We start from the raw sequence: 15407 nt of genomic DNA, 5'->3' as shown, positions 1-15407 counted from the left end.
TGGTGAACTTTTACAGGTGATTTTGCACACTTTCCCAAATATGTGAGCTGGTAAAAAGAGGATAGCAATAATTCAAAATAATTAAAAACATATATAAATAAATAGATTAAAAAAAAAAAAAGACAAAATATATTTTCCCTTTTTTTACAAATGGCCTATTTTTTAAATGCTCTTTTTGTTTTCTGTATCCTTCTTCCCTTATTTTTAATGGCCAATTTTTGACAAATATTTTTTGCCGAACAAAGAGATTGTTATTAACCCATATAGCTCTGCTGTTAATAATGGGATAGAGATAGTTATTTGTTCAGTACTTGAGTTTTTCTTTACTCTTATAGTACTTTTTCTATAGTTTTTTCTTTTCTTTTTTACACTGTCGTTCTCTGTTCTTTCTCTTAATGCCAGGGGGTTGAGACAGAATGTCAAACGAAAAGCCTTATTTCTTTTTGCAAAGCAACAGAAAACCGATTTCTCCTTTTTTCAAGAAACACATTCAACTAAAGATGATGTACAGTTCTGGAAGGCGCAGTGGGGTAACGATATCTGGTTATCACATGGCTCAGAAAGAGCAGCAGGTGCTGCTGTTTTAAAAAACTCCTTTAATGGAGCCGTATTGCATTTTGATGGGGATCCTAAAGGTCATTTCTTCGTTCTGGTCCTTAATACTAATGATTCTCTTGTATTACTTGTAAACATATATGGGTACAACGCAAAATGTGAAAATGACTTATTGTTGGAGAAATTAGAATCTCGTCTTCACTGGTTATCCAAATATCCAAATGCCTTGATTGTGATGGGAGGGGACTTTAATGTTGCTCTGGATGGTCTGTTAGACAGATGGCCTCCTAGAACTAGTAATTCTATGGCCTCCAGTTTAATACGATTCATGCAGAAATTTCAGTTAGTAGATATATGGAGACGAAAGAATTCTAATATAAATTCTTTTACCTGGAGCAATAAATCAGACCAGCTTTTCTCGCATAGATTTTTGGCTGGTTTCAAGCTGCCTTGATGAAAATTGTATAAATGTGAAAATTCTCACCACTCCTTTAACTGATCACAAAGCTATTTCAATCCAGATATTTTTAAATCCAAACTCTTGTTACAGAAATTCATACTGGAAATTAAATAACTCTATCTTGCAACATGATAAGGTGTCCAAAACCGTTTGCTTACTAATTAAACGTTTCTGGCAGAAAGCTTCCTTAGAAAAACAGTTTGGCAGAAATTGGGAACTTCTAAAATTTGAATTATCTAAATATTTTAGAACATACACTGTCAGAAAAAATGTGCAAAATTTGTACCTTTAGAGGTACAATGGCTTGTCACTGGGGCAGTACCCTCAAGGGTACAAATGTTGTACCCTTTCATATAGGTGCGTATCTGTACCCTTTCATTATGTACCTTTCAAAGGCAAATATGTACGTCTGTGGACTAAATTGTACCTTATAGTGCTATGGTACCATAATGTACCTTTAAAAAAGGTACAAATTTGTTCTTTTAAGGGTACTGCCCCAGTGACAAGCCTTTTGTACCCTTTGATGGCAAATTTGTACCAGATACAGCACATTAAAAGACCAGTATACTGTTTATCACATTTATTAAACATTCAAAACAATTACAATTCTGACATTTCACAGTATGAATGTTTTAAGCTCCACAGTTTCACAACAGGATGCATATATTTACAATTATTAGCAATTTTACAATAATGAAAAATCTATATTTTTCCTTCAGTTTACATTGCATTCATTGTAACTATAACCTTAACATTTGATCAATTGTAAACAGCACATAGCACTTCAGTTACCATTTTTAAACCATGAAATAAAACTTGTGACATTAACAAAAGAAGCACTAGACCTCATTTTAAGTACATCTTTCTACTGCATTCTACATTTTCTAAAAATAGATAATAAAAAAAGTAAACTTATAACCAAGTTTAAATCCATAATTTAAATAATAAAATGCATAAATGTGATAAGATAATATTGATACAAATTCTAAAAAGAAGAACTATAAAACACACTAAAGATTACCAAGGATTACGTTTATGTCAATACCTAGTAGATCCTCTGCAAGCATCTCTTCTCTTGCTTCTTTGGAGACTTTGGCTAATGGAGCTTTTCTTTGAACAAGCTCAAGCACCTTTGGCACAATACTGGTAAACGCCGTCTTTGAAGCGCTGGCTTAAACTGACAGGTGATGGATGCATTCGGTCAACATCAAACAACTGAAAATTAAAAAAAAATTAGAAAATTAATCATTCACTTCAACTAAAACAAACAAAAGACATAAAACATTCTAATATTCTTTGTTGCCTCCTTCATTGCCATTTCCCTTTAGTGATCTCATTGTATAAATATTACTTGGCTTGAATGACTATATATTTATATATGAGTTTAGAAAATTACAATGTTTTTACCATTGGGTTAAAGCTGTTAATGTTCATTTTAGCAGATGTCTCAGCTTATATTGACATTCAAAATGTATTTTAAGCTGAGAACTGATTTAAAATGTCACTGACCCCTGAGGTTGTCTTCAAGAAAGGGTACTTCTTTAGTATATCCTCTCGCACTTTGCTGTACAGGATATGCAGGACATTCACATGACCTTCAACGGATGATGCATCCTCACCAATGACAGCAACCACCTATTGGATCAAATTTAAAAGTCCATATTAATAATAAAAAATACAACAGCAAGCACTGATTACTGGGGTTAAAGCACTTTGAGATGATGTTTAAAGACAGTTTGTGCAGAATGGTTTGGAGTTGATCAGAAATTAACTTCTGAGTTGTAGGCGGGGCTATTGACACAGTAGTTACCTTCTGCTGATGTCCGATCATCCCTTTGTTTACGCCCTCTCCCACTAGCTTACAGTCCTTCCAACCTAAAACTAACATTAGTGGTGAAACCAAAATGGTGAGCAATATTGAAGCTTTCTGGCCATAGTTTAGATCAAGCTCAGACAAGTATGATGAAGATGTTAATGGATCTGCTCGTCTGCAAGTGGACGCATCAGAATACGGCAGAGCAGAGGGACTCGGACCCACTTCATTTCATGTGGTGCGTCACAATAGAGACCTTCCTCAAACTGCATTTATTTTGTCTGTTCCTGATTCATCCCAATTTGAGTGAATACTCAAACCACCTGAGCCCCTGTCGCCCGTATAGTCAATATCTTGTTAATTATTTAGAGCTTTGTTGAAGGAAATACAGAAGAATTATATGTTTGTATGATGAGGACAGTATTCCAGAATGTATTCAATGTGTTGTGACTTACTCGGTGCAATCTGCTGTTTCCCTAGAAAACTTTAAACTAGTTTGGATGATCTGCCTTACTGCACTGTTTGACAACTAAACTGAATTGGAAAGACAGCCTGACTTTGAATGCTTGAAATGACTTTGTGAATAGATTATTTACTTACTTTGGCAAGAGAGGCGTCTTCAACTCTTCGTCTTGTTGTAGGACTGTGTTGTAATATTATTGTGTCATCTGAGTCCACTTCAGTATCTCCACTTGAACTGGTATTGCAGGTTTTTGCAGGACAACTCGGCTGATCTGTCAAAGTATTAAAGCTTTCAGTTACTGTAATATTTAAATGAGTGTGATAGCAAAAACAAAAAAAGTAAAAAAGATTTTTAAATACTGACCAACTTAACAGTTTAGCAGATTTATTATCTTGTCTAAGACAGCAATAGGATAAAAAACTCACTTATTTTCCCGTCTTTTGTTCCCCACACTATCCTGTCAAATAAATCATTAACCCTTAGACTCCTATTGATGCAAATACATAATCAAAACTCTTCAGCTCAAAAATGTTCTTAATTTAGCATGTACTTGAAAGCAAAAACACAGATTATTTCCCTTGGAAATAAATTCAGGCATCAAAGGGGAATTTACCCAAAACCATTCAAAACAAAATAGATAAATTACAATTTAAAAGAAAAACTTCACCTTCTGGATTTGTATCTTCGGCCAGACAAATTTCCAACACACCAAGGTTTGGGTTTTTCAACAGGAGATCAAAAACCTGCTCATCAACTTCTGTCTTTGAGTCATCAAACACTTTCAAGTCCAAGGTTGGGATGTTGAACTTTTTGGCAGCTGTGAACACAGCAAAATTATGTTTAGAATACAGCACAGAAATTATCTTTAAATTAAAAAGCAATTAAAAAAATCTGTTTGCATCACAGCTGACAGTTTATCCACAAAGTTGACTGATTCCTGTAAAGAAAAATGCTGGAAATTGTGATGTTTCCACTCACCGCATTCCCAAAAGGATTTGAAGGTCAGCTGAACTTCAAAACTTTTTTTTTTTTTGGTATTCGACATGTTCACTCACAGCTTGCATCTTTCCTGGTGGGAAAAAAAATTATATATTACAAAAAAGAAAAAAACATTACAACACCAAAAGGTACCAACACAGCATTTATTCAGATCTAGGCCCTGTTCCAAATAAATGTATACATTTTAAAATAGTAATGGCAAATATACAGTTCACACTAGCTGCCACAGCAATGTTGCAGGATTTGTAGAACTGCTAAAAAAAAAACACTGACGACAATGCACTGGCTTCTAAGGGCCTACAGATTTATTTCTTGGAAGTTCATTTAAATTTTTTTATTTTTTCCTGGTTTATAGATGAGTTTTTGGTATGGGAAATCGTGACGAGTATCTGGAATCACGGACCTCCATTTAAAAAAAAATCTCTGGAGAATGATCAAAATCAACAACACAGTGTAAACTTCGCTTGACCAACAATGAGCGATCATGACAACCAAACAGTCTCTGTCACTGTCTTGCATTCGAGAAATGGTGGCTGCGCGCGCACAGCAGCTAAGGCAGGCTGACATATAAATGGGAAGGACTGCCATACTGGGGTGTAAAAAAACGTTATTGGACTCCTACACATTACAGATTCAAATGATTAACGCATTGAATTCGACGGACCTGACAAATATCAGCAGGAATTATGGAGCTGGTCATTTCAAAAGTAGCTGGCTTCCTTACTAAGAAAGACAGAAAGAAAAAGAAAAGGAGGGGGGGGGGGGCAACAACAACCGGTGCATAAACGCCAGCGTACATCGGTAAAACGGCGACAGAATTATCTAGTGATAAAATGTATATATTTCAATGTATTTAACGGAACGCGGTACAACACCAATAAAAACAACAGCTTAATTCATTTAATGGCTGCATTTAGCTGAACTTCAAACGGCTGAGGCTAACCGTTAGCAAACTCCTGCTCGTAGTTTGCAATCTCCTCACAGGCACACACACGGTGGAATAGCAGCATTCCTCTACAAAAAAGTTATTCCTTACAGATAAAATAACCGAACCCGCTTAAAACAAGTTTCCAACTTATTTTTGAGCAATTAGCAGACTTACCTCAGTCACAGCCTCTATCTTCCTCCGGCCGCTGCGGGATAACAAAATGGCGGAAGAAACGAAACTTAAGAAAGTAGAGTGGGCGTGGTCTCGCTGGTTTACTCCAACATATTTCCTCTACGTTTTTACACCTACTTAAATAAAAATTACTGATGGTAACTCCGAAAAAAGTACTCTCTCATTTTTCCTGTGTAGGTAGAAAAGCTAAAAGGTACTAATATGTACACTTAATGTAACGTAGTAACAGAGAAATTTACTTTTTATGAGAATGTATGATTAGAAAAAAAATAACTTAAATTAACAGCTCAAAGACTAGAAATTTAAATTGAACTTAGGCCAAGTTAAAGTACACCATATAAGGTTAAAAACATCAAATAATTTTGTCTACATTGTGCTTTTGCTCTAAATTAAAGGCAAAACTTAAAACAGCTCTTATATAAGTAAAAAAACAAAACAGGCTCACACTAATACATGTTTAAAAGTTATTATCTTGATGCTCTGCACAATCAATAAAATATAATGTGCTTGTGTACTGTTCCGAACTAGTCATAAAAGATGTGTGGTCTCTTAAATATATATGGTTATTTTTTGCATTTTTTCCAAATAACCAACAACGTATTAAATGATTTTGGGTGACGTTTCATACACTTTGAATTATTACTTTTGTCACACAAGTGATTGTACCTTTGTTTGTGGAATAAAGGGTCCAAATATGGGCCCTCTGATGGTTGGAAACATATTTGTACCTTTTTTATCCTTAAATGGTACATATGAGTACCCTAAGGTGTAATTATGACTCACTTAGGGTACAAATTCATCATTTGTACCCTAAGTGTTCACAAACGTACCCCAACCGTACCCTTTTTTCTGACAGTGTATGGAAGCTCATTTGCTAAAGCTAAAAGATTTGAAGAGGAGAGCTTAATTTCAGAAATAACATCTTTAACACAAAAATCTCCTGTTGACTTAAACGAAAATGAGCAAAAACAGTTAATTAATCTGCAAAATAAATTGGATGACATGTACCGAAGAAAAGCTGAGGGAGCCTTTATAAGAAGCAGGAGGAGATGGATGGAGGAAGGAGAGCAGAATACTGTATATTTCTTTCGCCTTGAAAGACAAAATGCTAAAAATAATTCAATACAAAAATTAAATATTGATGGGAATGTTACAGATAATCCTAAAAAAATAGCCAATTACTGCTCTGACTTCTACACTAAACTTTATGAATCTAAATATTGTGAAGAAACTTCTAATCTCTTCTTACAATCTCTCACAGACACCAAGGTAATTGAGTCTGATTTGAAGGAATTCTGTGATAAACCACTATTGCTACATGAAGTTATATCAGCTATTGAACACCTCAAATTAAATAAATCTCCAGGCACAGACGGCTTAACCTCTGAATTCTATAAAACATTCTCCGAACAACTTTCTCCTTTCCTCCTCCATTTATTCCTGGAGAGCTTGAACAACAACTTCCTTCCTCCTACTTTAACCCAGGGCCTTATAACATTAATACCCAAACCTAAAAAGGATTTACTCCTCATTGACAATTGGCGTCCAATCTGCCTGCTTAACAATGATTATAAAATACTTGCCTTAATCTTCGCTGAAAGGTTAAAAAAGGTTTTGGATAATATAATAGATGAGACTCAGTCTGGCTTCATGCAAAATAGACACATATCAAATAATATCAGATTAGTACTTGATTTAATTGATTATTCAGATTATTGTCCCGACGAAAGCTTTATCCTTTTTCTCGATTTTTACAAAGCCTTTGACACAATTGAACACAACTTCATACTCCATGCGATAGAAAAATTTGGTTTTGGTCCATTCTTTAGAGGAGCTGTTAAAACCATGTATGCAGGAGGAAATTGTTCTATCAAACTTCATGCTGGGACTTCTCCTCGATTTTTACTAAAAAGAGGAGTCAGGCAGGGATGCCCTATTTCCCCTTATTTATTCCTCCTCTGCACCCAGCTCCTCACTGACTATAAAACTCAGCTCACTAAAAGGTATTTCAATAGCAGACCACACAGTCACTATCAGCCAACTAGCTGATGATACCACCCTCTTTCTAAAAGATCATTCTCAGGTACCGTTAGCCATTAATCTGATTAATAAATTTTCCGTTGCATCTGGACTCTGTTTAAACATAAAAAAATGTGAATTATTTGCTCTTAAACACTGCGACGTCCTCTCTATCTGTAATATTCCAGTGAAAGAGTCCATTACCTACCTAGGAATTACTTTCTCTAAAGATAAAAAGGCCAGATGCCAATTAAATTTTGACCCAATTATTAATAAAACACAGACAAAGCTGAACCAGTGGCTCCAGAGAGATTTATCATTGAGAGGCAGAGTTTTGCTAACTAAAGCTGAGGGAATCTCTCGCCTAACGTACGCAGCTTTATCCCTCAATGTTGACAAAAAAGTCCTGAAAACCATTGACAAAATTCTATTTAACTTTATTTGGAGGAACAAAAATCATTACATTAAAAAAACGGTTGTAATGAACACTTATGATAAGGGTGGTCTTAACTTTCTAGACTTTTGCACATTAAATAATACATTTAAAATTAATTGGCTAAGACATTTTATTAAGAATCCAACTTCAATCTGGAATTTCATACCAAATTACATTTTCTCCAAATTAGGAGGCATAAACTTTCTTTTATTCTGTAACTATAATGTACAAAAAATCCCAATTAAGCTTTCTTCCTTCCATAAACAAATGTTACTTTCCTGGTCACTCATCTACAAACACAATTTTTCTCCTCACAGATACTACATATGGAACAATAAAGACATTACTTATAGACATAAATCTTTATTTTATCCATCATGGTTTAATCAAAACATCCTTTTGGTTCATCAGCTGTTTAATTCAAACGGAGCTTTAATGTCACATGAAGAATTCTGCTTCAAATACTCCATCAAAATACCAAAAACCGAATTTAACTTTGTTTTGAAAGCAATTCCTAAATGTATTATTACATTATTCAAAATTTCATCATTGCAAAGTCCAACTTTATTGCCAATTGATCCGACTAAAATAGAAATAGGCCAAATTTGTTTTTCTTCTTCACGTAACACAAATCGCCGTATACGCTCATTCTTCCAGAAGGATGTTGTCTCCATTCCTTACGTAGTTTCTTTTTGGAATAACTTATTTTATCATTTAGAATGGAAAAAGATTTGGAATTTACCAGCAAAATACTTTTTAACCAATAAAGTGAAAGAAATCTCATTCAAACTAATCCATAAATTCTATCCAACCAAACTATATCTACAAAGGTTCAAGGAAGATATTGATGTTACTTGCTCTTTTTGTCAAGAATACCCTGAAGATGCTGTACATTTATTTTGGTCATGTCCCTTTTCCACCACTCTCTGGTCTAAAGTTTGTCATTTCATTTCTGCCCACATTGACCCTGACTTCCGCCTGTACTTAGAAAATATTATGTCTGGCATCACCCACTGTCCATCTCATAAAAAAGAACAGTTGTACCTCATTAACCTTTTGTTTTTTTTTATGCAAATGGCACATTCATAAATCAAAAGTAACGAATCATACCCCTCATTTCTCAATCTTTATTAATGAGTTCAAACAATACATTAAGACAATAAGAAACTCTGATAATAAGAACGCCATCAAAACATTAGCTCTGTGTATTAGTTTCAATATATATGCATAAAATGTATAAACCCCCTGGCTTGTTCCTTCGTTGTTGTTCACTGTTCAACATTGTTTTGTATTGATTTTTAACATTCAATTAAGTTTGAAAAAAAAAATCACGATGGACGGCACAACCCTAGTGGAGCTTGCAGATCCCGTGTTGGAATATTCAGCCACAGCATGCACAACCAGGCTGTTTGAAAGTCTCAATGACACAGGAGCACTCACTTTAGTCTTCTCTGTCTCCCCTGCGGGGGTTTCTAACCTTGCAGCTAGGGGTGTAAGAAAAAATTGATTCAGCAATATATCGCAATACGTCATTTGGCAATACTTGTATCGATTCAAAATGCTGCCAGATCGATATTTATTTAATTATTTCTGAGCGTCCTTCAGTGTCTGACTCTAGTTGTCCACTTCACCCTCCGACGGCTAGTTGGCAGCAGAGAACACGGAGCCTCTTTGAGCAGCTCTACTCTGCACAAGACAACAGGAAGACTGCAGCCAGAGGCAGTTCTGTTCTTATGAGACATGAACTACTTAGTTTTTACTTGAATGGATACCAAACAGAAACTCTGAGCCATGTTGCTGCCAGTAAGATATGAAAACGTGAATTTCTGTGCTTTTTAGCAGCTCAGATAAGTAACATAGACAATGAAGCACGGCAGCAGCTAATAGGCTAATGCGCTTAGCATCTGCTAACATGCTAGCAATGCAGGCTAAAGTTCTGCAGAACCTCAAAGCAATGGCTTCTAGTTTAGGGATCTGATGGATCAGAGGGATGTGTACAATGCTCTGAAAAAGGCTGACATTGTGGTGATCAGCGTTTCCAGTTTACTTCTGTGTGTGAGAAGCGTGGCTGCAAAGGTGCAACAGGGCAGATATGTAAACAAAGCCCCTTTTTTGTCACATTAAAGCAACTTTCCTTCGTTCTGTCATGCTGCTTCATCATCACACTTTATTGTTTCTGGAAAGAATCAGTGTGTGTCCCCCACCCTTTATTTTTAAAGCACCATTCAGGCTCCTGAACTATTTAAAAGCACTAGAGAAGCTACATTAATGCTGAAAATAAACAGCATTTTATTTCCCCAATAGAAACTTATTGGTTAAGGCTCATTCATTCTTTGTTTTTTCTTAAACTGAAAAAAAATATATATTTTTATATATATATATATATATTGTTAACTGTTCCCTTTCTATATTTGAACTTACCAAAATAAAAGCACTATGAATTTGCTTTGGTAAACGCAACTTATATATGAGATACAATTGCAGTGCTTAATATTGTGATCATTAAACTGAATTTGACCATTTTATTACAGTGGAAGATATTAAAATTCAGGTTGAGTTTTTTCAAAGTCATATTTAAAAAAACAGAAAGAAAACATGTTTCGGTAAAATATCGGGATACGTATCGTATCACAGGGCGCGTATCGGGATACGTATCGTATCGCCAGACTCTTGCCAATACACACCCCTACTTGCAGCACTTCTGTAAGGAGCCAGCCTGTCTTGATGCAGTGCCACCTTCCTGTCCCTAGGGGGTAGTTAAACCCGGTAAACCACCTCACCAAGGCTGAAATGACCCAATTCCGATTTTTTTGCCCCAATGCGACCTGTATCTGATCTTTTCATGACAGTCTGAACCACACAGATCCAATCTTTTCAAACGTGACTTAGGCCACTTGGGTATGTGGTCCTGAATCCGATACGTATCCGATCTTTTGAAATGCGACCTCCGTCTGAACAGCCAGGCCACATGTATCCGATCCGTACGTCATTGATACGCTACAAAGGTCATAATTCTGCATTGAAGTAGGCTGGAACGAGAACATAAACATCAACCATGGCGGACGATGCTGCTGAGACCAGTCAGTGGAAGGGAAGCGAGGTCACCAATTTGATTAATATTTGGGGTCACAGCTCTATTCAGGCCAAACTCCTTTTTAATTTTCTAATTGTGCTGGTTCCTTTGTGAAAATAAATGTAATAATACAAAAAGATCTGTTGACACTACTGTTGTTCTTATGTTATGTTTAGAAAATACCAGTTTTCATGCAAGTCATATTATTGTGATGTAGTGTCGGTCACGTGCACGTTTGGTCTGCTGTTGGAGTTTCGCAGGCTGCAGGGGTTACTGTCGGAGCTGGCATCACAGGGCATTATGGGAATCAATCCCCTTTGCCTGCTTTGGTCAAAATAGGGTTGAGCATGGGTGTTTCTTTTTGCCTACGTGTCCTTTCATTTGGCAGTTATGTTGTTTCACCCTTAGTTGTTTCTTCCTGTTGTGTTTACTTCTTTTTAGCAACATGAGTGTGGGAAGGGGAGAGGATAATGAGACCTGTGCGATGTAAAATGTTTAGCGTGTCAAAATAAAAGTGCAGAGTAAGTCTCATCACGTGTCTCTGCCTTTTTTGCAGCGTTGCTGCAGCGTGTGTCCGCCACATATAGCATACCGGTCCGTGAGAATTTGCCAGACATCAAACCGGTCCGTTGCGCAACAAAGGTTGGGGACCGCTGCCCTGCCACACATGGCTGCCGTGATAGGGCATCAGGGTTGGTGCCGTGCTCCCAGCCTGTGCAGGACATCAAAGTCAAAGGCCTGTAGCTCCTCAATCCAGCGCGCCAACTGGCCCTCTGGCTCCCTAAAATACATCAGCCACTGTAGGGCAGCATGATCAGTCCTGAAAGTGAAATGAAGACCCCCCCGGTAATATCTGAAGTGTCTTATGGCATTGACCACAATGAGGAGTTCCCTTCGGGTGGTGCAGTAGAATTGCCTAGCTTTGTTAAAAGTCCGGCAGTAGTATGCAACCACTCTGTCCCCCACAGGTGTTACCTGAGACAGAACTGCACCCCAGTCCACATTGCTGGCATCTGTGTCTTGTAGAAAGGGCAGAGCAGGGTCAGGTGGAAGGAAACAGAACAGGTGCTTCAGTCAGGGCTTTCCTAAGCTGATCAAAAGCTGTCTGACATTCATCAGTCCACATAAAGTTTGCCCCCTTCTGCAACAGACAGAACAAAGGTGCAGCTATGCATGAAAAACCTTTGACAAACTTCCTATATTAATAGGCCAGACCCAGGAAACTCCTCAAGTTGTGTGCAGACGTGAACGTACAACCACAGAACGGGAGAAGATCAGGATATCATCTATATCGTCCCCCAGGTCGTCATTTATCAGGTTCTGGAAGACTGCAGGGGCGTTAGTTAACCCCAAACGCATGGCCTGGTAATCACAATGTCTGGAGGCAGGGATGCCCTTTATCACTGGTTCTGTTATATAGTTTTTATGGACATAATTTCTAGGCGCAGCCAGGGGCCGGAGGGAGTCTGGTTTGGGGACCACAGGATTTCCTCTCTGCTCTTTGCAGATGATGTTGTCCTGTTGGCTTCATCGAGACGGAACCTCCAGCATGCATTGGGGTGGTTTGCGACAGAGTGTGAAGCGGATGGGATGGGGGTCAGCACCCCTAAATCTGAGGCCATGGTTCTTGACCGGAGAAAGGTAGTTTGCCATCTCTCTGTGGGTGGAGTGTTCCTGCCCCAGGTGGAGGAGTTTAAATATCTTGGGGTCTTGTTCACAACTGAAGGAAGACTGGAGCGTGAGATTGAAAGGCGGATCGGAGCAGCGTCTGTAGTTATGTGGTCGCTGTATCGGTCAGTTCTGGTGAAGAAAGAGCTGAGCCAAAAAGCAAAGCTCCCATTTTTTTTCTTTCCAAATTTTATTTATGAGCATTGAGAAAGTTATAAAACAGTACATTTGTCAGGTTTTTGTCGAGGACAGCCAAAGGAAACAAACTCAAAAGTGAAGAACAATAAGTCAGATTGTCCTAGGGGTGTGCCAAAATATCGATATGGCGATATATCGCGATATTTAGTCCCGCAATTGATTCTCGAGACGTCTTCGTCAAGTATCGACCTTTATTTACGTTTAAAGACCCTGTAAAACGTTATATTAACCATCCTCTGGTAAGACAATTCTTCGGAAGGTCGATAGGGGGCGTTCGTTGTGAGATTGGCTGTTGCAGGCAGACGAAGAAGAACACACATTCAAACAAAGATGGCGGGGGGAAAAACAACGAGAAGCGAAAACAAAAACTTAAAAGACGCGCCGGCAGCATGGAAGCTGCATCAACGGAGTTGTGTGAGAAAGCCGTGGCTGCTGCTGGCCTGAAGCCGACACAGCCCAGCGCGGATACTTTTTTCCAGACGAAGCTACCGCCGTCTTCTGCGAGACAGAGCACCGGCAATAATAAACGGAAAACAACAAGACGGGGGGTGGAGAACGAGGGATTTCGGTTTTTATTGAATGCATTAGAGCCACGCTTTGACATTCCCTCTTGGAAATACTGAAAAAAGGATCCCTGCGCTGTACGGCCAGACCAAAGTTACGGTTGAGATGGAAAGGGAAGAAAGAGAGGCATCCCTGCCCATAGACCCCCCCCCCCTCTCCTCTAACCAGCGGTAGACGAAAAGCTTGACGCTAGCCTGTGGTTCTCAAGAAAAACATGAACATTTAAACATACATCACATGCAGCTTTCCCCCAATTGTGTTGTTCACAAAGATGTTAACTTTTAGATGCACTTTAAGTTCTTCATGTATTTTATCCCTGGTCATTTATTTTGAAAGCAGTTTATGTCTTAAATAACTTAAATGAAAGTTTCTAGCTACTTGATTTTTATTTTTCTGGGAGAATTATATTTTTGTTTACACCACATTTGCACTAAATGCTGTCATTTATTTTTAACAAAGACAATATAATTTGTTCACAGAATTAATATCTGATTAACAGCTATTTCTTTTAAATTAAGCAATGGCTATGCTTTTGTTTTTCAAAAGTTAATAACAATGTGTCTGGCAGCTATTTGACTTATTTATTTTTTATGTTGTTTACAGTCATTTTTGTACTAATTAATGACACTGCTGTTCATGTTTGCCATCGTTTAAACCAAAATTTAAGGATATTTCCAAATGAAAATTGTCATTGTTTGTCAAAGACAGAGTATTACTGATTTCAGCAATGTTACACAAAAGTCTGTTATTCATTACACCAAATAGGACACAAACCATCCATTATTATTATTATAAAAAACATCACTGAGAAGAGAAAACCTGTATGGCCCTTTCTGTGTGCCTTTTTAACAAACATTGTGCTCCTTTAAAAACTTAGAAGAAACTGAAGTCATGACATTTTGATGATAAAGTCTCCTTTAGGTTGATTTCAAAATAATAAAGTTTTATGAGAACTAATACTGTCTTGTGTGATTTGAAAGTGTTTTAAGTTTCATTATTTTTCAATTATTTAAAAAAATGCTAACCAAATTAAAGTTGTGTGTGAACCTGGAGGAACATGAACACAATTCCATGGATGTGTAGATGAATGTCCGAATCCCTCTGATCATCAGTTTGTATTCTACCATGAGTACCCCCACCCACCCCCGCCCTGAGAAAGATTAAATCATACAAAAGACAGCAAAGTAACTGTTCAAACTAAATTGTTTATCTAAAAATATGAAATTCTAACTTATATGGTAATTTCAAGTAATGTAATTTGCCCAAAATTTTGCAATGTAACATTTTTTAAATTTTTATATTTAACCATTAAATGTTTTTCTTTAAGAAAAAAATCAAGTAATCATAAGAAAAAAAATAAGGAACACATAAAAAAATGTATTTAAAATGTTCATGATGCTAAAAGTGTTACTGCAATACTCATTTGCGCCACTAGAGATCGCCCTAAGCACAACATTCGCAGTAATGACTCCTCAAACATTCACTGTAGCTACATTGGTAATATTTATTGACAGTCAGTGGTAATAATACCGATTTTAGTTCTTTTTTTTAAGAATGCTTGAAAAATATAAAAATGTTTTTTTATTTAAAACAACATATGTTTCAACTTTATCTTCCACCCTGTTTAATTCTTATCAATAAAAACTATCTTTAAAGCAAATAAGTATTTATTCTATGGACAAATATCAACTTTCTAGACTGCATGGGCAGGAAAATCAGACAATCATTGAAAATATGAAGCAAACCTGTTCTTTCAAGTTATGATGTCACAGGACCTACATAATACCTGCCCTTCAAAAGAAAACCCTTGTTTGAATAACAGCTCTTATGAAAATAAATTTGAATATTCCACTCAAGTACAATAACAAAAGAAAATAATAAATAAATATGTATATATATGAAAATATTTAGGGAAAAAAAGACAACATGGTGTTCAAAAAAGAAAGATGAACATTTTCTAGGTTAAAACTTTGATTTATGATCTCTGTAACTTTAAGATCAACAAATAAACAGCAAAACAACAATCAAAATGTAACAGG

The sequence above is a fragment of the Oryzias latipes genome, chromosome 23 (genome assembly GCF_002234675.1).
Source record: "Oryzias latipes chromosome 23, ASM223467v1".
NCBI classification, from domain to species: domain Eukaryota; kingdom Metazoa; phylum Chordata; class Actinopteri; order Beloniformes; family Adrianichthyidae; genus Oryzias; species Oryzias latipes.
The sequence above is the reverse complement of the archived record's forward strand: the minus strand, read 5'-3'. Positions refer to the sequence as shown.